This window comes from Anas acuta, chromosome 3 (genome assembly GCF_963932015.1).
Source record: "Anas acuta chromosome 3, bAnaAcu1.1, whole genome shotgun sequence".
NCBI lineage: Eukaryota > Metazoa > Chordata > Aves > Anseriformes > Anatidae > Anas > Anas acuta.
The window spans coordinates 77843151-77867745 of NC_088981.1; the positions used below are offsets into that span (position 1 = coordinate 77843151).

The 24595-nt window shown below is 35.0% G+C and overlaps 1 long non-coding RNA gene across 1 annotated transcript; it reads left to right on the plus strand.

Annotated features, from left to right (window-relative positions):
- Positions 1 to 6810: 6810 nt before the first annotated feature.
- On the plus strand, positions 6811 to 21916 carry LOC137854478 (uncharacterized). Its single transcript, XR_011095188.1, has 3 exons — positions 6811 to 6853; positions 10705 to 10988; positions 20301 to 21916. It is a non-coding gene; the product is annotated as an uncharacterized lncRNA (long non-coding RNA).
- The last annotated feature ends 2679 nt before the right edge of the window (positions 21917 to 24595 follow it).

The following is a 24595-nucleotide window of genomic DNA, read 5'->3' on the forward strand; positions in this document are numbered from 1 at the left end:
TGGTGGAATTCTGTCTTCTGATGCATCTGGTGATAGCCACTGTCTAAGGCTGGAGTCTATAATGAAGATTGATACAGGATGGTAGTGTTTGTGAATGCATGAATACACAAGATCAAAGCCCACAGTTATGAAATTCAGTAAGCAGTCATAGAACCTAGAATGGCTTCATTTGAAAGGAACCAACCAGATCGTCTAGTTCCAACCCCCTGCCTTGGACAGGGATGCCACCCACTAGACCAGATTGCTCAATGCCCCATCCAACCTCGTCTCAAACACCTCCAGGGATGGGGCACCCACAACTTCTCTTGGCAATGACAGCGCTATGTAAGATTTTATCTTCAAATTTGGCATTTTTATTGATATTAGCTTTAATAGAGATGTCTATAAAGATAAAGGCTAAGAGAATAATTCCAAGTTTTTATATGTGCAAGTGCACAGGTGTCCAAGAGCATAGTCTACTTGCCTAGAGCCTAAAGCCAATGGCATCCTGGCGTGTATCAGAGGTACAGTGGCCAGCAGAACTAGGGAAGTAATTGTCCCCTCGTAAGTGGAACCTTGAATATTGTGTTCAGTTTTGGGCCCCTCATTATGAGAAAAATATTAATTTTCTTGAGAAAAGCAATGAAGCTGGTGACAGAACTAGAAAACAGGAGCTATAAGGAGTGGCAGAGGGAATTGGAGTTGTTTGGTTTGGAGAAAAGGAAGTTGAGGGGAGACATCATCACTCTTTACGTATACTTGAGGTTGTAACAAGGTGAGTGTCGGTCTCTTTCTCAGGTGACAAGTGATGGCATGTAAGGAAATGGTCTTGCATTGCATCAAGGAAGATTTAAATTGGACTTCAGGAGGAATTTGTTCATGAGAGGGTGGAACAGGCTGTCCAAGGAAGTGGTGGAGTACCCATTCCTGGAGGTATTTAAGAAATGTGTGGATGTGGCACTAAAGGCACTAACGTTGAGGGACTAAGGTCCCATCATTAGATGGGACTCAGAAGGTCAAGTTGATGGTTGAACTTGATGATCTTGAAGGTCTTTCCCAATCTAGATTCAATAATTATAAACTTGGAAAAAAATAAGCCTTTTAAAAATTAATTTTGTAATATTACTCTCTTGTATTGATTTGTATTGATACCTATGAAGTTTTGGTGGGATATATGAATACTAATATCAAGAGGTAAGAATATCGTTTATATTTGTAATATTGTATCCAAATAATTGTTGTTGTTGTTGTTGTTCCTTTGTTCTTGTACTACACTATAGCATGAGAGCAATCATTTCTCCTGTACTCAAATCCCATTTGAGTATTGAGGTCTTCAAAGCCCTGTGTGCTCTCATTGCTAAGGGGTGGTAATCCTGTATCTAAATCTCTCTGTACCTCTTTGGTTTACTTGGATAATAACCTTGGGCTTCCTTTCCATTATAACAAGGTGAAGATTAGATACAATTCCTACTTTTGTTATGGTAAAATTCCAAAACAGAATTTCACAAATGGTTAAAGGATTGTGGCTATTCAGAAAAGTGGCTCTTGCTGGGTCTGACTGGAATGGAGTTAACTTTCCCCACAACAGCCCACATAATGCTGTGCTTTGCACTTGTAGCTAAAACAACCCCAATATCACACCAACATTTTGTCAATCATTGAGCAGTGCTGGCACAGTGCCAAGGCTCCAACCAAGTCCTCCAAAATTGGTAGGCAGGGGGAAGACAAGGCATGAGGAGGGGACATCACCAGGGCACCTGACCTAAACTGGCCAAAGATATATTCCATACCATATGATGTCACACTCAGGAATAAAAGATTGGAAAGGGGAAGGAAGAGGTCTGTCCTCCCAAACAACTGATATGTGTATTGAGGCCCTGCTTTCCAGGATGTGGATGAACATAACTAACTGATGGGAGTTAAATATTTTTTCCTTCCCTTTTTGCTTCCATGCAGCCTTTGATTGCTGTTTGTTTGTTTGTTTTCCCTCTTCCTTTTCCCTTTTGTTAAATTATCCTTATCTCAGCCTGTGAGACTTTTTTTTTTTTCTTTCCAATCTTTCCAATATACTTTCTTCTCCCTTTCTCTTCTTTTGAGGAAGGTGAGTGTGTAGTGGTTTTACACAGCTGGGCAGATGAGCTCCACCACAACTATTCTCTCACTCCCCCTCCTCAAAGGAAAAGGGGTAAAAATACAATGAAAAGGGCTCAAGGGTTGAGATAAGTACAGGGAGATCACTCAACAATTATCACAAGCAAAACAGACTCAACATAAGGAGATTAATGTAATTTATTACCTATTACTTAGAAGCTAGAGCAGTGAGAAACTCAAAACAAAGAACAACTTTCCCCACATCCATATTCTTCTACATCCTCCTCTCCAAGGTGGATCACCTTGGAGATGACTGAAACTGGCCTTTATCTAACACGGGACAACTTCTGGACTCTTCTCACAGAGGCAGACCCCCTGCTACTGAAATCTTGCCATGTAAACCAAATACAGTGTGAGAAGTTGTAGTAGAGTGTTTATGTTCCCAGTGGGGTAAAACCACTATAGCATGTTCATACAGGCATGCTTTAAAGCTTCTGAACTTGAATTCTAGTCACTGAGGAATCATCTACCATAAACCTGTCCTCTGAGTCCATATTTCATCACACATTAAATTCATTGAGATGGGCCATAATATTCTATTATCAGCAGCTCACCTCTATTCCTTATCTATGTCAATATTAAAAAATGCTGACAAGTTCTCTTGATTACCTTTAAAACACAGAAGACACTGAATAGATACAAAATATTTTAAAATAATGACAGTTTAGGAAAAAGCTTAAAACAGAATAAGGTGCTAGTCAGTGAAGTGCTAGGGTATTTCATAAGCTCTTACTGACTGTCACAAAGAATCAGACCTGCATGATCCTGTTTCCAGTGGGAATTGCCTTGACACTTGCCAGGGCACAGTGGAAAAGCAAACAAACAAAAAAACCTCCACCTATTTACTAGCATTTTAACGTGTCACCAGTAGGAATCTCCCTAGAACAATTAATCCTTTCTATTTTAGATAGTAAACTGAGGGTGGGATGAATCAGCCTCTGAGGATGCTTGTATCTCCTTAATGACTAGATGACTATGTGTGACTATATGGCCAGATGATTCTTTTTGACTAGATACCTAGGTTTTAGATGGCTTAAAATAATTGGGATGAATCCTACACAGCTGAATAATCTAAAAAAGGTAAGTATTTGTAGTCTAATAGTAATGAAGCTGGCAAAAAAACTCAAATGGAATGAAATTAAAAGAGAATATTAAATTCAGTTTTAGTTGAACACTTTATTAAATTGTTCTTAATTTTAACAAATGTTTCCAAAGATAGATGATGCTTTCTCTTACAAAAGGCAGCACATATGGCCGTATTTAATAGCTGCAGCATGAAATGCCAGTTTCCTATAAATATAGGCTTTGGGAAGTTACCCTTAGAACCTGTAGCATGTGAGGTAAATAAGTGATAGAATTGCTAATTATTCATTACATTTAGGAAAATACTAAGAAAATATACAATATCTTGTGCCTTTGATTATTGCATTTTGTTCTCCCATACTTAGCAAAGGACTTTTATTTAGTTTTATAGTTCTACTAATTTCAGAAACAAAAAGCAGAGCTAATGTAATTTGGTTATAGTGAAATACCCCTTGAAACGTTTTTATTTGTGTATTTTTAATATGATGTAAGAAGTCTGTTCGCCTGAGTAAATGAGGATTAAGATGATACATTTTAAACTAGATGTGTTAATCATTTCCTGAAAATCTGGATCTTTGATGTTGAGAATATTAAAGAAGTTATCAGAAAAAAAAAAAAAAAAAAAAAAAAAGTAGAAATGGTTTTAATAGAATAAAATCTAATCAAATATAAAGTTTTAGTAAAGTTTTAAAATCAATTTCTGGCTTATTATCTGCTGCTGTCATAAAAAAAAAAACAAAAAAAAAAACAGGAAAAGAAAAAGAAAATTTATGATTGTCTAGTGGAAGAGAGAAAAAACAAATGCATACAGTAGGGACTAAAACAAGATTCACAACAAGTGCTGCAGGGCTGACAAGAGCATAAACCACAAGAAGAATTAGGCTTTCCTGAAATACAGTGAAAACCAAATTGCTTTGTGCTAAAGCAGAAAGTCACCTAAACTGGTCAAGCTGCTTAAAGCTTAGCCGCATGCATAAAATGTGCTGGGACTCACCAGATCTTTTCAGAATGCCCCTGCAAAGCCAAGGCTTACACAACTTCTAAGGCATGCAGTTTGAATGAGAAGCATTACTCTTCATTTATTTTTCAGAGAGGCATACAAAATAATCTGTATCTTTGGTGGAATCATAAAAAACCTATAGCAATACAAAAGAATATATCACAGGGAATAATGTCACAGGTAATATTTAAGATGTAGTGCCATCATTGTTTTCTACTGACTAATGGAGATCAGTCAAGTTTCACACAAGAATTAAGACTCCTTAGTCTTCAGTAACTAAACTTGCAAAACAGTGTGTGCTATGCTTATGTCAATGTGAGGCCAAGGGCTTTCCTCCTCCTGTAAGGGGAAGCCACCCTGTCTTTTCTCCTCTCAAGTATCACCCTCACAGAAAGAAAGAGGAAGACACTATAACAGAAAGAAAAGGTCCAAAAGGGAAATGTTAAGAGAATAAGAATGGGTGTGGAAATTACTACTCTATGATGTTAGCGACGACTGAGCAAGGAGCCTTAGTCTGAGCCTGGAAATCTGAGAACAAGACCAAGATTTGCTGGGTTAAGAAAATAAGACTGAGATAAGTAGTCAGCAGTTCAAGACAGACTGGTAGTTCAGATCAGAATTGAAGAAGTCACAAAGAAGAGAGACTTTATTGGAATATATGTGATAGGATAACTGTGTCACGTTCCCTGCAATGAGATGATGGCAAACCATTAAAGTGAATCAGTACTACAGAATGAATGCATGTCACTAGAATCACCCAGGCTTTTTTTCCTTCAAAACTGGAAAGTGTATACTGAATAAGTAAGCAGGGGATGAATAAGTAAGCAGGGGATGGTTAATGTCCTGATGCATTAACTGTGTTTAACTTTCTCTTCCATGAAACACTTATGGCAGTATTTTAAGCTATTAAAAGCTAGTGTGCTTTTCCAACACCTCCTGCTATGGGCAGTGACACCTCCCACCAGACCTGGTTGTTCAAAGCCCAGTCCAGCCTGGCCTTGAACATCTCCAGAGATGGGGCATCCACAATTTCTCTGGGTAACCTGTTCCATTACCTCACTGCTCTCAGAGTAAAGAATTTCTCCCTAATATCAAATCTAAATCTACACTCTTTAGCTGTAAACCATTGCCACTTGTCCTATTCTCACGCTGCCTGACAAAGAGTTCCTCCTCAGCTTTTTCTGTAGGCACACTAGGTACTGGAAGGCTGCTATAAGGTTTCTTTGGAGCCTTCTCTTCTCTGGGGAGAGAACAATCCCAACTCTCCCAGCCTGTCTTGATAGAGGTGCTCCAGCCCCTTGATCATCCTTGTGGCCCTTTTCTGGACTCTCTCTAGCAGGTCTATGTCGGGATCCTCTATGGGATCCTCTACAGAATTGCAATATTTAATTATTTTTATTTTTTTTTAATATATGATGTGTTAAGGATCATACTAATGTGCAGAGACTAAAGCATGTTAGTCTATGGGTACCAAAGAGAGGTTAAAGGAGTCATCTGATTCAGGTGATTATTTTAGATATGTTATATCTGGTAGTGCATTAATCAAAAGCTTTAAGAGTTTGGGGAGACAGCTACTGGATCCAAGAATATTTTTTTCTTTTTGATACCTATCTCCACTTGGTAGCATGAGATGATGTTACAAAAAGCAACAGAGGTCTGTCACAATGAGAGATAGGATGCTAGATGTCTTTGTGTAGGCAATATAGAATCTTTTCAGATAGGTCATGACTCTTATGTCCTCAGTGTTGAAGTCAAGGAGGTATTTCCTTATTCCAATAGCTCGGCTATTGGAATATTTTTAATCTCCTTTTTGTGGGTGGACGTAGTCCAGTTCTAGAATTGTTTGGAGTATTGCAGTTAACACGGTCTCTGTTTTTACATATATTTAAGCACTGGCAAGAGGTCTCTGTTCTTTTCTGGGGAAGGTTACTTTTGAAGCTTTTTTTTTTCTCCTTATTTATTCATTTACTCATTCATTTATTTTAACTTAAGATCTTAGGTTGTATAATGTGCTGTGTTTCCTGTATGGGCTGTGGACCATAAGGAGAAAGTTCTTATAATTTTGATGGATTTATGTAGATGCCTGGACAAGTTTAATTTAGATTATTTATTTATTTATTTAATGATTTCAGAAATCTTTATGATGTGGAAATAGATGATTATTCACATTATAGTTTTAAGCAATGTTTTTAGCTTCCCAGATGAAAGAATCATTGAGATCTATCTTTACTGGCCATTATAATTTTTTACTATTGACATTGTTGTCTGTCATCACAGAAAGAGGTGCATGTGTGTCCTGGTTTCAGTTAGAACAGAATTAATTTTCTTCCTAGTAGCTGGTGGAATGCTGTGTTTTGGCTTAGGATGAGAAGAATTCTGATAACGCCCCGATGTTTTAATTGTTGCAGAGCAGTGCTTATACCAAGCCAAGGACATCTCAGCCTTTTGCTCTGTCCTGCCAACGAGCAGGCTGGGGGGGGACAGAGCTGGGAGGGGACAGACCCAGGACAGGTGACCCAAACTAGCCAAAGGGGTATTCCATACCATCTGACGTCATGCTAAACAATATATAGGGGTGGCTAGCCGGGGGGGAGGGGGGCCGGACTGCTCGGGGTTAGGCTGGGCATCAGTCAGCGAGTGGTGAGCAATTGCATTGTGCATCACTTGTACATATTATTATTACTTTCCTATTATCACCATTGTATTATTATTATTATTGTTATTATTATTATTATTTTTGTTATTATTATTTTCCTGTCTTATTAAACTGTCTTTATCTCAACTCTTCAGAGAGGGAGGGGGGAGGGTGAGTGAACGGCTGCGTGGTGTTTAGCTGCCGGCCGGATTAAACCACGACAATGTGCTAGTGTCCTGCTTCTCTTGTTCAATTTACAAACAGTAAAAGAAAGTTTGTCAGATTCAGTTGTTTAGAGCATGCTAGTTTATCATCATCTTGCAGGTTAAAAAGTCACCACATCAACTGCTGTGTTTTTCCTAGCAGAAAACAGGTGTATGTTGATTACTTCGTCAGCAGGGAGAGAATGACTTAGGCTCCCACTTACTGTGTCATTATGGTATAAACTAGCTGTTGAAAAATGGTGACAAGCTGATGTGTAGAAAAGTAAAGTTTCCAGGTGTCTACACAGTTTTCAGTGAGAACTGGAAAAACTTTTACAGTCCTCCATAGAATTTTGTAGTGTATCACAGTTTCACTCTTTTGATTTCCTGAGTAACGAGAAAAGAAAGTAAAGGAAAGACCAGAAGAGACAGGACAGGACTAGGATCTCATGCCAATATAAGTTTAGATCCAAGCAAAAAGAAAAAAACAAAACAAAACAAACAAACAAACAAACAAAAAAACTGTTTAATTTTATGCGCAGACTTTAATGACATCGCTTTTGGCCTAAAAATTAACGTGTGCTGGCCTGGATCAGAGCCCAGTTCTTTAGTTTACATTCTGAAAAGAAACCACCTGCATTAAGCTGATAAATCAAATAAACTTCCAGCAAGCTTTGTTTAACCATAAACATTTCATACCCTGATAAAAGCAAAGAGGTATTGATAACATCAAAGGGAAATATTTTACTGATTAAATAGTTTTATATATTTCTTCCTAACGTGGAAAAGTTCTTTGAAGATAATTAAATAATATAAAAAACTATACACCAGCGTAAAAATAGTACTGTGAGAGCATGATTTATTGATTTTGCCATATCATTGGGCTTATAAGAAATAATTCAGTACATATACTTGGGCTATCTCAGGTGATTAATTTTGATTTTAGTAAGATTATTTTTTTGGTTTTGTTTGTCTTTTGGTTTTGTTTTAATTCCCTGAATTAGTTTGTAATGTGTAAACTAAGCTGTAAAGAACAATGTGAAGATGTTTAAATTCCTTATGAATTTTTTAAATAATTAAATACTTCAATAATATATATAATGAAGACTTGAAGAGTGTACAGAAGAAGAAGAAAAACTCATAAATATGAATAAACTTTCTAGCATCATAGGGAAAACAAAATAATAAAAATAAAAATATTTTTAACACATCAAACTATACCTACCAGATATAAATGAAATGTATGTGTATCCATACATTGCATGTCAAATGACTGGTAGCTAGCATTTTAAAATTCTGTCATAATAGCAAATATATGCATAAATTATTATTTCTATGGAAATATCTGTATGTTGGTTTGGATGGGGGATGGCTAAGGATTTATATTTTTGTTTATACCAAGTTTTTACATGCAGTTAATTATACAAAGTTATTTTGTTGCTCATTGACTGATCTCATTGCATTGTATTGCAAAAGCAAATGCAAGCTAGAAAACCTCTTCTTGCACTGCTTTGTTTTTATGTAGATGAGAGAAAAAAAAAAAAAAAAAAGTGAGGCAGTGACTTGAGGGGAATAAACTCAATCAATGACATATCTGTTTCCATAGAAATAGGTCGTTGATATGGAAAAGTGTTGGGGCCACCTGCACAGCCTTTTCCCTGTCTTGGTATCCAGCTTTATCACCAGGTCCATGAAAGCAGCAGGAAATTTATTTTATTTTTTTTGTTTGTTTGTTTGCTTGTTTGTTCCTAGTAAAGTACAAAGCTATAGTTTTACAAGAAAAACTCAGAAACAGGATCATTCCAAGTCTTCATACACAGTTGCACTCACCACTGCTTGTCTTTAATGTTAATTACAAGCACCACTTAAACACCTTTTATTTGACTTTTACTAAAAGTTAAACATGAATATTTTTCTTCTCTGAAGAAAACTCTGATCAAGATTGAATACATGCCATTGTTACTATATTATAATACACATTAGTATGACTTTGTGAAATATGACATTCTATATGACATACAATTCAAGATAAAACATTGGGATTTATGATAATGAACACTCCATGTCACTATTAACTAAAAATGCAATGGGAGATTTAGCAACAGGGATATTTCCAATGGGACAACAGTGCTTTGTTAGCTAGATTTTTTCAATATTGTTTGTTTCAACTTTGCTTAAAATAAAGTTCATGTAAATCTGACACTGTCATGACAAATATCCAACAGAGTTGGTATTCCAACTACTAATACTTCTATTTTGAAATAATATGCTAATTTATATTCTAATTTTATTATTTTTTACCAAAAGTCATAAAGGCTGTAGGGATGATTTTATACTAGTGAGCTAGATCTAAATCTTTACCATTTACCACCTGCTGTTTTGCTGCATTAGTTTAGTTAGATGAAGTATTCTTTGAACCGCTAGATATTTAACTAGCTAAAAGTAGACTTAGAACATTTGAATGTTTCAGCAGGAGGCCTGTCTTTTGTCACTTATCTATATAGAGTGTTACTTTGCCTAGCAGCTATTAATGTAAAAGTGATGGATGAATAGTTCATAGGTGAAAACTTAAAATTGTGCCTTCATCCACTAAAAATCCCAGTATTTTAAAGTGGCCTAAACAGATTAAGGAAATAGATGTATGGACTGATTTTGTACACTAAAACTGCAGAGTGACAAGCAAGATTCCCATGCAGTGGTACCTGACTTGTCACACTTAAGTTTTTAACATAGTCCCTGACATGGTTTTGGTTTATGCCAAGTAGTACTATTGAAACAATTCCTGGGTGCAGCTAGTGAATTAACATTGGCCATGGTCCATTCCCAACAAGTAACTGGCAAGCTACTATATTGTTTTTAAAAACAAAAATGCCTGAAAGTGTGGTTGCATGGAGTCACCACATGCAAATAGAGTACCTTCTGGAAACATTCAGCTGATTAATATGGACATGTTTCCTAAACAGACACAATCTGATCTATACTTAGACGTGTTAAAAGTTTAAGCTGTCTCTAGTGTCAAGACAGGGTTGGTCATCTCTCAAACATGGTTCATCTCATCCATCATCATCTCATACATTTCATACACTTATGAAATATCTTTCTAGTAGGAGTCTAGCTGACAAAGCTATTAATTATTATTAATTAATTATTGAATTCTTAAATGTTCTGGGTGCAGTGAGACACCTAGTCTGGGAATTGGGAAGTTTCTGATCATCTCAAACATCACCAAACTTTCCAGCTTGTGTCTAGCCTTTCCTGTTCTCTTCCCCTTATTTTCTTTAACAGAAAGACAAATTCATTACTCACTGTGTAAGAACAAGAGACTGACTCATATTTTCTTATAAGGCGTTTTTATTATGTGAAAGGAAGCAAATGTACTGATATTGGTTTTTCATGTACGTCTACAGTTGCCTAAATACATGGAGGATCTGTTGTCTTCCATGGCAGAACTAAACACCCTCAAGCTTATGTTTTCCTCTCCAGGAGCTTCAAACTGGAACTCTAGCTCTGTAAGCAGGATTTGTATTTCTTGCTATATTAATAGCATATTTTTTATTCATCTTTGTTCTTGTATAGCTTTGGGCATAGGTCCTGGTGCCTCACTGTGATAATGCTTTTTTTTTTTTTTTCTTCACATTTTACATTTTGTTCAGAAACAGCTCCAGACCTTATGGACAGAGATAATTTATCACTGTCAGCCACCACTGATAGAATAATTCTTCCTCAACCCTAGAAGAGACACCAGTTGAAAGTACATAAAATAGAGGCCTACAGAGGACAAACAGCAAAACAGAATCATATCATATTAAAAGTGCACAAGACCTACAGTAATCCAGTGGAACAGTGCATTGCTGTATTGTCTGTATGAAGGGACTGTTCTGGAAGCATTTAGCCTTGATGATCGTGAATGAGCAGAAAGAGTAAGGATATCAATAAGGTGAGCCTTACACTGAAAAAGTAAGCTAGGAAGAAGTTCTTTTTAGTGATGCTTCATTTCCTATCAATTTGGGCATCTGACAAGCCAAACAGCCTAAGAACTTATAATGTCATTCATCCACTGGACCCCTCATCTCTCATGGGAAAAATTGTCACAGGTCCATTTATCACTGTATAAGGAAGGACCTGGCCTGTTACATCCCACTTCACTTCAGCTATGATCTGTCCCTGCACTCAAAACATATCTCACTATGTTCCTGTAATACCATCTCCTTTTCCTCCCTATACTTTGCTTCCTAGTTGTCATTGCTTATTGCTTAACAATGAGCTTTCAAACTCTTATTACAGTTCAAATTGCTAGTGAACCCCAAGAGGGGAGAGGAACATGTGGAAAAGTCAGGAGTTCATTTTCTACATGTTTTCTACTTTGGGTCTTTTTATGTATTTGTGGCTACATAAGCAATTTTAAATTCCAGAAAAAAAGTATAGAGTTAACAAAAAATATGAAATAGTTGATGGAGAAGCTTTATATTTTCTGCTTCTTGTTCTGTATTTCTTTGATCAGACTCTATTAAGATGCAGGCTAGATAGCCAAAATATGCTAAATTCAACAATCTTCACTAGACAGTTTTCTAGGATAGTGTGCCAGTTTTCAGTTGTCTAAACTTGCAATTCTCTTGTTATTTTTCCTTTAAGCAAAATCAAACCTTTAAAAATAAAATGTTGTATCCCTGTGTAGTTAAAGCTTCTATTATGCTTAAGAAACATTTTCAAATGAATGATGTCTCAGAGGTAGCAGATACAGTTAGTCACAGTGGATAAGTGCCATAGCCTATTGGTTCTGCTATGACAATCAGCATTTCTTCATTTATCAGTGTAGGTAATTACACTGTTGTATTTAACAATGCAATAAGATGAATGTGAAGAACTTACTCTTCTGTTAAAAATAAAGATTTCTTCTAAACACTTCTGAATGCAGTTAACACGGTGAAGATTTTGCATATTTATTTATTTAATTTATTGAAAATTTAGATTCTGAAAGATAGAGCAAAAGCTGCAGGAAGTCCGTTTCTAAGCTCTAAATCCTTTTGAAGCAGCAGATTTTCTTTACCTATACTTTCCTATTGTCTGAGAGCATGAGTACTAAATAGGATGAATTTGAATCAGTAATGCTGAAGGAAAAATGAGAAAATGTAGCAATTACTGCAACATGTTGAGATGAATCATACAGCCAGAATGTTAAAATTAAAGGACATACATTGTGTTAATGGGAAGAAGAAGAGGAGTGAAAGGAGGAAACATTTTTTGTAGTCTGTTTAAAACCTAGAACACTGTAAAAGCAAAACAAACCTGTAAATAAATATGTATTTGATAATATATTCTCAGAATATGATAGCTGTGGAAAAGTCAAATATCTATGTGAATTTTAGTTTCATGTTCTCTTTTTCAGCCAACCAGGACTCTGAACTCTAACCTAGTAAAATATAGCCATGGAAAACTTTTAAAAAGGGGTTCATTCAGGATCAAGAATAGATGCAGAAATATATTTCCCATATTTTATGATAGAAGTCATCTCCATTGTAAGCAGAGGGACAGACTAGATGATTACTAGGGGTCTTGTGAGTTGAAAAGATTACGTGATTATAAATGTACATAAATATATTTAAGTAATTGAAATACTTTTTCAACCATTTAAACCATTACATCAAGGATCCTCACCTGGAAAAGACCCTTGAATTAACACATAAATTTTCTAGCAACATTTCTGAATTACAGAAGGATGTTTCTGACCACTCTTTTCAATGTTAAATATATCTTACCTATCTTTCATGTTGGGAAACTGCAATGACTAATTAAGGTAGTTCGGAAAAAAAACAAAACACACCACATTAAAGGTTATTATTATTATTATTATTACTATATTATATATATGTGAACTCAATTTATACAGGCAATATCAGACTTTTCTGAAACAGAGTTTTCAGCTATTCTTTTACAGCTATTCTCCTACTGTTAAAGTCTATTGATGCTATGCTGTACAGAGATGTGCTGCATGCTCCTGCAGTAATATAATGAGAAATTGGCTTACACAGTATCCTAAGTGCATAATAAAGATATTAATTGCTGTTTAAAATGGTTGGAAAATTGCTTGTAGCAGACAAGGTTTTTTTAAAATTCAAAGTCTTATAAGTTACTCAAACCTTCAACAAACACTCAGACACTGACTAGTTACTTGTTTTGTTTCCAAATGAAAACATTATGTTTATTACAAAATAAATCTTTACATACCACCTTTCTGTAAGTAAATTAACATTTTAAGCTCTAATATACTATTTTTAAACTGCTGATAAAACTCAGATTGAAATAGGGTTCATTTTTAGAATAATATTTTATTAGTAATTCTAATGTATATCATATAAATCATGGAGTGGCAAAGAGAGTCAGATTTTAAAGGTGAACACTATGAAAGGAGACCTCAGCAAGGATGAGAGATTCATGAGGGATGTTGTGAGATGGCATGCGGTTGTGCTTCCTCTTGAAATTGCAATCTGTTAGTATGTGAGATAATTCAGATGTTTATGACACAAATCTTTCCTGGTACTTACCTTTTTCAGAAATATTTTTTTTTAAATAAAACCTACAAAACAGGTAACAAATTGCTCTCTAAATGGCATCTCTCTTCACTGTTGCAAGAGTTATTGGAAAAAATATTATGTTATTTTATTTTTATTTAATAGCAATTCAGGGAATGGCTCAATGTTAACAGGAAAGATTAGAAGGAAATTTTTCACTCATATGGTGGTGAGCCTGTGAGAACAGGTTGCCCAGAGAGGCTGTGGATGCCCCATCCCTGGAGGTGTTCAAGACCAGGTTAGATTGTTAGACCTTAAGCAACCTCAGTACCCTGGTGACCTATGGCAGAGGGGTTGGAACCCTTGGCAGAGTAGATGATCGTTGAGGTCCCTTCTAACCCAGACCATTCTATGATTCTATGATTCTATGATTGAGAATAATAACTCTGTGCTAAGTACTGTATACACAGGTAGGGTGTTTTTCTGAGATATTGGGTTGTGCAAAATAGCAAAAATATATCTTCATAATGAAGCATTTTAATCCCTAAGCAATTGATTATAATTATCACTTCCCCACTTGCAATTTTCTGAATAAAACAATGTTTTATTTTCCTTAGGAGCTTCAAAAAATGTTTTAGATTAAAATAAAAGCATTTTTAAATTGAATGAATTGTATTTTGACGTCACATTCAACAAAATAAAATAAAATAAATTAGTTCATTCTCAGCTATTTTTTTTTTCCAGGCTTATTTTTATTGACTGAGCTAAGATAGATAGAGAATGAGTTGAGGGGACAAATAAAGCCCTTATCACCTTCACCACGGGAAAGAAAAAAAAAAAAAAAAGTGGAAATATTTCATCCACCTTAACAAAAAGACAATTTACTCATGTTTAAGAATTTCATGGTCTGCATATTCATGATTTTTTTTTTCCTGACATACCAAGTCAAAATAAATTTCATTTTGTGTTTTCTTGTAAACATTCCTTATCTGAAGTAAATAAAAAAATCTATGCAATTCAGATATATTTGTGACTCCTTAATATTTTTTTTCTGTATTGTCTTTTGACATCTGCCTTGCTACCAATAACAGAAATTATCACTATATTTTGCTTGTATTCCTCTTTGGATGTTGTCACTGTCTCTCTTTCTCTCAGCCTCCAGCTGGAGAATATATTATAGTATTAGTTAATGTATTATTAATATTAGTAGTAGTTATTGTTGTCATTTGTTGTCACTGTTTAAAGTACAGTACATACTGGAATGTAAATTAAAATTCTAATATGACAGTTTCAAATTCATTTTAAAGCTATTTCTCTTCCAGTGGTTTTAACTTTCATACATTGATTTCATGAACATTAAATTTAATGGAATAGATGCATACGAGAGTCTAAAGAATGCTATATAAAAAATAAAAAGAAATCATAAGACTGTAATCAAAACTCCTTAGTTACAATTTCTAGGTTGTCATTTCTGTTCTCAGATTTTTTTAAATGAACCAATGCATCCTTTTTTTTTTTTTTATTTTATTTTTTTTTCCTGACTCTTAAGAATGAAAATTGTTGGGAGCTGTCTTGCATGTTAAAGCACAATGCGTATTCCCTGAAATGCAGATGGGCAAATATCATGATCACTGCCATCTTTGCACATTAAGAATATATCAGTCTCTCTGTCCACTGGAATTCCAAATTTCTTGAAAATGCAGCTGATTGTACCTGGTTCAATGTACTTTACCTTATGAACACCTGCAGCCCAGAACACCACTTTTAAAGTGGCATAAATAGTAATTGTTTAAAACAATTATTGCACATACATTAAATTAATACACATATTACTGGCATGTGTAAGCTCATCTACCTTGAACATGGCAATAAGTACCTACAAAAAATACAAAGGCAGGTAGTTTCTTTTAACAGTCATCTGTCAGAATTGCCAGTTCTTTTAAAAGTAGACATGTATGCAGTTTTTACAATGACAAAGGAAGCACTAAAAATAGCTATTTCAGGCTAATATTCTAATCATTCTGATCTTCAGCTACAGTGAATCAAACATTTTACCTGGGGCATATTTCAGTAGGAATCATAAGCTTTTAATGCCCATGTTTTTTGCTTAACTCAGAAATATCAACCTGAATTTTGTATTTGCATATAAAAACTGACTGTGATGAAAATTGCTAAAACCAATGAAAAATTTTAGGCTTATTAGCCCCTGTGAATTTTAATTGGCCTTTTAAGTCTAAAACATATGAAAAAGTCTGTGGTAAGAGATTCTATTTGAAAATGATAAATACTGAAAAGATATAGCTGGCAAGAGGAAGCAAGAATAGTTACTGTAATTGGATACCAGGTCATGAATGAGAAAAAAGATGTAAGAGATTAAATGCCTCATAGAGAAAAAAATGAGGTTTGAGAGAAAGGAGATTGCATTACTGCAACCTGTCTTAGATGTTTTAAGTAGAACTAGAGTGCTCCTGCTCTCAGACTGACATATTCTCTTAACCTCACCAGTTTTTCTCCCCCTTTAACTCTGCTATTTTCCACAGTAAACTAGCAAGAAGAAAGCAAAGCATGCACAAAATTAATTAATTAATTAATTAAAATAATTGGGAGGAGCACTGTGGGAGGCAAGACAGGCTATATACTGGAGCAATACAACTGAACACAACTGTGCTAAACATGATAAAAACTAGAACACTTCTTTTAATCAGGATTCTGCTTTTGTCTACCTTCCCAAGATTCATCAGTCACATGCTTGTAGTAGCATCCTACCCCTGGATTTTTGCAGTCTTTCATAAAATACTGTTCCAAGCAACTAGGATGATAGTTGATCAGTCATTCAATGCAAACATCAGCCTCAAGAATTCTCAGTGTAAAAAACTACATTACTGAAATCCGGATCCTTTTGCCAAGGCTGGATAGCTCTCTAGGATGCAGCTTATCTGCTTTTTATGATATCTACAAATGAACGTGTTTGTTTAACACACCACTGGCTTTCTTTTTGTGTGTGAGAAAATACAAAAACCTGATTTTGGAGATTTCTTCTTTTCCTTCCTTCCTTCCTTCCTTCCTTCCTTCCTTCCTTCCTTCCTTCCTTCCTTCCTTCCTTCCTTCCTTCCTTCCTTCCTTCCTTCCTTCCTTCCTTCCTTCCTTCCTTCCTTTTCTTTCTTCCTTTCTTCCTTCTTTCTTCGCTTCTTTTTCTTTCCTTCTTTCCTCATTTCTTTTTCCTTCCTTCCTTCCTTCCCTCTTTGAGTGTATAAGACAGAATACAGAAGCAATTTAAGAAGGAAAGAACTGATACAGCGTCAGTGCTTTGTGATAAGATATATGTTTTGTATAAATGCTGTCTTCTTTCCTTTCTGTATTGTCAATAGCAGTAGAGGTGATTGCAAATAAAAGTAAAAATTGAGGTACAAGAAAACAGCAATTTAAGTTTGATGTGGTCATTTTATAGAGTGGAGAAAGAGGACTAATGTTTTTTTTTTTTTTTCTTGTTGTTTGTGTGTTTGTTTTATTTTTTCTAAGAAACTAATATTTTGGCAGCCCCTAATGTGCATTTTGAAAAACTGTTGCGTAGTCTGTAATTAAATAAATCAAGTGCTGTCTTCTCAACAGCATTTTGAAACTTGAAGACAGTGAAAAGGACCATAGTGCTTGAGTTAAGTAAAGACAGAACTGAAAGTTGTTTGCATGCTGATGGTACATTCTTTGACAAGATAATCTTGTTGCTGACAACAACACTGACAGCATACTAGGCAACACAAGTTTCTCAGAAATATAGCTATTCTTACTAGACATAATCTAGTAAGAGAGAACATTAAATATTCTACTTTAAAAAGAACTTCTGTTACATTTCTCAACAAATAATTTATGTGTCTTATTAGTGTATTCAGATATAAAACCTGGATCATAGATTCCTTGAATTATAAAATGATTTGGGTTGGAAGGGAACTTAAAGATCACCTATTTCCAACTCTACTGGCATGGGCAGGGACAACTTCCACCAGGCCAGTTTGCCCAAAGCCCCATCCAACCTGGTCTTGAACACCTCCAGGGATAGGGCATCCACAGCTTCTCTGGGTAACCAGTTCTAGTGCATCACCACCCTCAGAGTAAAGAATTATCTTATGTCTAATCTAAACCAACCATCTTTTAGTTTAAAGTTGTTACTCCTTGTCTTATTCCTATGCTGCCTGACAAAGATTCCCTCCCCAGCTTTTCGTGTAGACTTAAAAAGTATTGGTAGGCTGCTATAAGGTCTATCCAAAGCCTTCTCTTCTCCAGGATGAACATTCCCAGCTCTCTCAGCATATCTTGATGCAGTGTGCTGTGCTCACCTTGACTCCTGGCTCATTCCAATGTTGGCTCTTCCGTGAAATTTTGTTTTGGAAATTCAGCCTATTCTGATTGAGATTACAACAGAAAAAAGCCTTTATGATTCCTATAAGATCATAAAAGCTGACCTTGATTTTTCAATAAGAGTTAAGAACACAAAATAAAACTAAACTGCTTATTAGTAAGCTGTAGTAATTGTAAGGAATTATAAAAATGGTTGAAGAATGATATGGTCCATAAAGACACAAAGTGGAAATAAGAATACTATAGATATATAATTGTCACAGAAATAATTATAAGAAAACAGCCAGTAGCAATGATTTTAGCACTTTTATTTTTTAATGAAACATATATGTATTATGAATAGATAGATAAACTTTTTTCACTCCAAAAAAAAAAGTTAAACTAATCAATAACAGCAGTTTATTACTTCAAAGTGTCACAGTAGTTTTCATTAATTTTTTAATTTTTATTTTTTCCCTGCAAGTCAAATCATAATCATCAGATGATTGCTGACAAATTTTTGATAACAACAACTCCCACTGACTTAAGGGAAATTTCTCTCTGAAATCTTTTTTCCTGGCAGAGAAAGATTAATAGCTTTCCTAAGAAATGATGCCAAATCTATTTAACTGAAATACAATTTCATGAATTCACAATAGCAAAAAGAGGGTGGTCTTGTCCCATTTTATCTGTTTCACACATCACATTGCAAATCAGGGAGAGAGGATAAGAGAAAAAGTATTGATATCTTTAACAGGGCACATGTGTATACCAGCAAATGTGAGGATATGGATCAGGAAATAAGATCTATTTCAAATGACTTAAAAACCCACAAAGTAGTGTTTTGAATACTTCAAGATTTAATTTATGTTGGAAATAGTTTACAAGCAGTTTGAAAGCATGTATCGTATTTCATAAGTAATGCTGATCACTTTCTCTTGGGATCATACTTGATAATTCTCAGCCCTAACTTCCTGGTCTAAAATGACATGATACAATTAAAAAACTCAAGATTCAGGTCATTTGCATTTTAGGTCCCCACCCATGCTTTTCATTAATGTTTATCAAATTTAATTGAACTAAAAACTGTAGCAAACAAACGAGCAAACAAACCGTTCTACCATTACCATTTAAAACTTACAACATTCTCCCACTTTTGAAAAAAATGACCTGGACAGGCTGAAGAAAGTGAACTGCACACCAATGTGAACCAATGTGAACTGCATGAGGTTCAAGAAGTCCAAGTGCAAGGTGCTGTACCTGGGTCGGGGCAATCCCAGCCATGAGTACAGACTAGGAGAAGAACTCATTGAGAACAGCCCTGTAAAGAGAGACTTGGTGGGTGAGAGGCTTGACACAAGCCAGCAGTGCACATTTGCAGCCCAGAAGGCCAGCTGTGTACTGCATCAAAAGAGGCAAGGTCAGCAGATCAAGGAAGTTGATTGTCACCCTCTGCTCTGCTCTGCCCCATCTGCATGAGGCCCCACCTGGAGCACTGCGTACAGGTTTGGGGACCCCAGCAAAAGAAAGATGTGGACCTGTTAGAGTGAGACCAGAGGAGGGCTACAAAGATGATCAGAGGGCTGGAGTACCTCTCCACTGAAGAAAGGCTGAGAGAGCTGGGGTTATTCAGCCTGGAGAAGAGAAGGCCCTGGGGAGACCTCACTGTGGCTTTTCTATACCTAAAGAGGTCTTGTAAAAAGGGTGGAAAAGGACTCTTTATTCAGGTAGATAATGATAGACCAAGAGGGATTGGTCTTAAACTAAAAGAGGACAGATTTAGACTAGATATTAAAAGGAAATTCTTTATCGTAAGGGTAATGAGGCACTGGAACAGGTTGCCCAGAGTAGCTGTGGATGCATCTTAAGGTGTTCAAGGCCAGGATGGATGGGGCCTTAGCCAGCCTGATCCAGTGGGTGGCATTCCTGCCTATGTCAGGGGGTTGGAGTTAGATGATCTTTATGGTCCCTTCCAACCCAAGCCATTCTATGATTCTACGATTACACTAATACATCTTCTAATTAAGGAACAGAGGGATTAAAAGCTCAGTGATCTCATCACTATTTTGTGAAGATATATGTTTATATCTTTATACATATACAACATTAAGCAATTTTTGAACAGGTTTCTGTGTCAATCAGTTTGTGCAGTGACTGACAAAAAGCTGATTATGTTTTGAGAGCTATGCATAATATTTAAACAATGAAACTGATTAAATGTCACTTATACTTTTACATTCATTTAATCTTCATGTTTGATAAAAGGGTTTTGTGATTCTGTTTCTCTAGATGAATTTAATATTATCTGGTTTTTAGATGACAAAAGTAACAGAGTTGGAAGAAAGTGAAAAATATGAAAATATGAGTAAAATGCATCGTAATATTTTCTGTGCTCCTTGCTGTTCCAGGACCTCTGATGTGAAGGAAGATAACTGTGAAAAGTCATTAATTTCAACCACGTTATATTTGTCACAAAACTGAGATCAGTGCTGAAATTTCACCAGAACTGCCTTAAGGATGGGCATTTCCTCTGTTAAAGGCTTCATCTTCAGGCTTTCTTGATGTTCAGTGAAAGTCTCTCAGGGGACTTCATTTTAACTGAGTCCTTTTTTTCTCAGAACTTTGAATTTGAGAATTCTTATGTAAATGAAGCATGATAAGAACTTTTTCTTTTAATTACCCATCTCTAAACATGTTTTAACATAGATAATAAATTGTTATTAATTTGTGTTTTATCTAAGAATTCATTTTTCCACATGTAAGCCTTTAAAATGTTCAATTCTTAGTGGTTTGAAATGAAATGAAGACTAATCCTGGACTTAGAGAAAGAAATCTTTATGATTTAAGTGCCTTTTTTTTTTTTTTTTTAAACTTGTTGACTTCTTTCTTTGCACTCCATTGAAAAATCAGCAAGAATGGTCAATGTGTAGATAATGTGTATTTCTCTTGCTAAATTAATCATGATTTTTCCCTACTCATACTTTGAGGAGACTAGAAAGGGATACTGAAAGTGAGAGGAAACTGGTGAAAACTGGGAATTGTTTTAATTGTGATGAATTAATAAAGGTGTTTTGATAACAAAAAAAAAGGTCTATTGTACATGCACCTTGGCTTTGTAGGTGAAGAATCTGAATTAGCCAAATAAAAAAGTATGATCTTTCACTGCTGGACATGCAATTTGTAGTCTCTTTTCCTTTTCCTGTGATCAGATCTTTCTAAAATCTATTCTTTAACAACCACTAGTAGACTGGAGTGCAAACCTAATATATTAATATTAAAAATAATGTAAAAGTAAATGCTCAACCATTCTGTGATTCTGTGACAGTATCAAAGGTCTTACTGAAGTCTAGGAAGACAAGATGCATTGCTCTCCCCTCATCTGTCAGGCTGGTCAGCACAACAAACAGGAAGTTTCTGAAACCCATGGGAATATTCTAGTTGACTGGGGTATGTCCCGAATAATGATATTTTATTTTTTATTTTTATCCTGCTGTACTACTACTCTTCATTTTATCTGCTGAGCCAAGTGAGTAGCTCCCTTATTTCTTGTCATATGACTTTATCAGGCTATCTTCCTACAAAGTATATATTTGAAACTGTGTATTTAGTCAAATGAAAAGATACTTAATGTTCTTTGGAAACATAGCTTATACACACAGCTGCCCAAATGTTGTTGGCCTTTCTTTGTTAGTTTACCCAGAGGACTCAGCTGAATGCCATGTGTAGAAGTATTGAGCAAAAAATATCATGAAAAACGACACACAGAGAATCTAGTGACCTGAAAAAATGTTACTTGAAAAACTAATGACCTAAGCATGCCTCTGAATCTGAGATCATCTAGCGTAGAACTCAGGATTCCTTAAAGTGGATATGTACCTAGTGATCCAAATAGAAAAATGAAATCTAAAAATGATATTTTATAAATTTATATATATAAAAAAAGTCTCTGAAGTCACCCTTTATGTTTCAAGCCCCCTTTTTTATAGCTCACTGTAATCTGTAGTTGATAGAGTTTCCTGTGAATTATTTTTATATTCTACTTTTGTATTATTTACTGTGGTTTTTTTTTTTTGTTTGTTTGTTTTTTGTTTTTTTTTTTTTTTGTATTGAAAGAACCCAGAAAAACACATAATTGAAATTCAGGTATTAATATATGGATGTAAAATGGTATGCTATGAGATTTCAGAGGAGTTACATTTTTAATCTATTTTAAAAGATATACTACATAAAGAGACTTACAGATATTTAGTTATGAATTGTTCTTTATTTTCATTTTGAAACTCTTAATCTGAAAATTAATTTTAAGAAAAAATACCTTTCATAATCATAAACTTTTCAAGACCAGAATAACTGGAAACTGCCTTATTACTGCCTCAGAATTTCATAGTAAGATATCAATGAATATGAAGATAAATTCAGTTTTCAGAAGCTCTAAGGAGAATACAAATGATTGACTTTCTGTTTTTCAACCTATAACTTATTGATGTTTCTAGGTCCAAATGACAAAACAAAGAGCAGAAATCAATAGTAGTGGAGTAAAGATCAGATCAATAGCTGAATTTCTCATTAATAGAATGAATGACAGTTTTACTGACTTTGACCAAAAAAAAAAATTAAATAAATAAAAGCAACAAAACAGCCTCATGCTCTCTCTGATTGTGAGTGGAGGTGCGGAGGTCAAATATGCACAATGAATGTAGATCTGCAATTTCTTTAGACCAAAAAACTGTTGAATCTCTGAAATTCATTTTAAAACAGATATGTGATCCCAAGAGTAAAGTCCAACAGACATCATTAGAAATTATGGATAAGCACTTACAGTGCTGTTAGGGGCCATAAACCTGCTTTTGCACACAGTCAGATTTACAGTTCTAGGCTTCAGAGCAGAACAATGTCGGTAATTTTTTCCTTCACCCAAGTGAAGCAATTGTCTGTGTATGTGTGGTGGGGAGGGGAAAGCTCTGCTGTGTTCGTTACTTAAGTAAACAAAGGAACACAATCCTCAAAATTTTCTTTGGGCTTTTCAAAAAAGTGTATTGATAAGAAAATATTTGTCATATTTATTTTCTAATCTTCAGTCAGAATAGGCAAAAGGGGAACATCACTGATAATGACTGTCAGTTGTCAATGATTGCCAATGAATACAAAATAAATAAATAAGGACAAAAATCTATTGAAACGATTCAGTCTAATGATAAACAGTAGTGATTATACTAGTGTGGTTTAACCCTGAGAGGCAGCTGATCCCCACACAACCACTCACTTGTTCCCCACCCAGAAGGATAGGGATGAGAATCAAAAAAGTAGAAGTGGGAAAACTCACAGGTTGAAATAAAGACAGTTTGCTAGGTAAAGCAAAAGTTGCACATGCAAGCAAAGTACAATTAAGGCATTAATTCACTACTTCCTACCAGCATGCAGTTCAGCCAGTTCCAGGAAACTAGGTGTCCATACATACATAACAGTTTCTTGTCGAGACAAATCCCATTGCTCCAAATGCTTTCCCCTTCCTCTTTCTTTCCCTCTGGCTTTTATTGATCAGGATGACGTCATATGGTATGACAGATCATATGGTTATGCCAGATCATAAATCAGAGCTCACAAGTGACAATAGTAACTAATTAAACCTAGGCAGTCCTGAGTAATAATTTTTACTATTTTGATTTGTGTTTTATTTTAAAATATGTATTTTTAATAGACATATGTAGATGATATAAAATATTTATATATGACTTGCTGAGTGGTCAGCAAGTTACAGTAAATTGCTATAGAGTTCAATAGATCAATAGGTTAACTGTAAAACCTTCTAGTTATATTCTTATAATTATCTGTAATACATGATACTTGAGCCTGTAACACACTCTTGATATTTTAACCTCTTATAATCTATTTATAAACACAATGATTTTCCATGAATAATAATGTATTTTCAATATGACGATTGATCTATGAATGAATAGAAAAATGTTAATGCTATTTTTTGTCTTCAAATCAACCTCCCATAATGTTCAGAAAAAAGCCTAAGTATTACTTTTGTAAAATAAAAATGTATAAAGGTGTATGAACCTTCTGTGTAAATAACATATTGCAGAATATTTATTCCTGTATTTCTATACATCACACAGTGTTTTTGTTTGTTTGTTTTTTCCATATCATTACAAATAGCAGTAATCAGATGAGTAGTATATGAACTTGCAAAGCATTAATATGCCATCCAGAATTAGGTCATTCTTAGTTAAAATGTACTTATATGAGGAGAAATTGCTGTAAAAATTACAATTTAGTTTAGGTGGAACTATTTGATTACTTTTCACTGTCTTGTAATACTTTAGGCTTCATCAAAACCTGAATGACAGTCATAGCTTCTTATAGTCATCAGGACTTTGAAAATGGAGATCCTAAGTCATATAAATGCCTAAGGCACATCATAAGTATTCTACTTTCCCAGACTTTTGTACACAAATTTATTCTTGTTTCCACTAATACATTGCAATTAGATAAAGTAACAAAACTCATTAAATTGGTAAGCAATACAAATCAACCAGTCATGAAATAGTGAGGATCAGAGAAGAAATATGGTCAGGATCTACTTAGACAAGTGAAAGAAGGAAGAAAATGAAGACTGGCATGGATGATGGGGGAAGAGATACCCAAGTATCCATGATGCTAGAATGATGGAACAGTACTTGTTCTGACTAAAGAA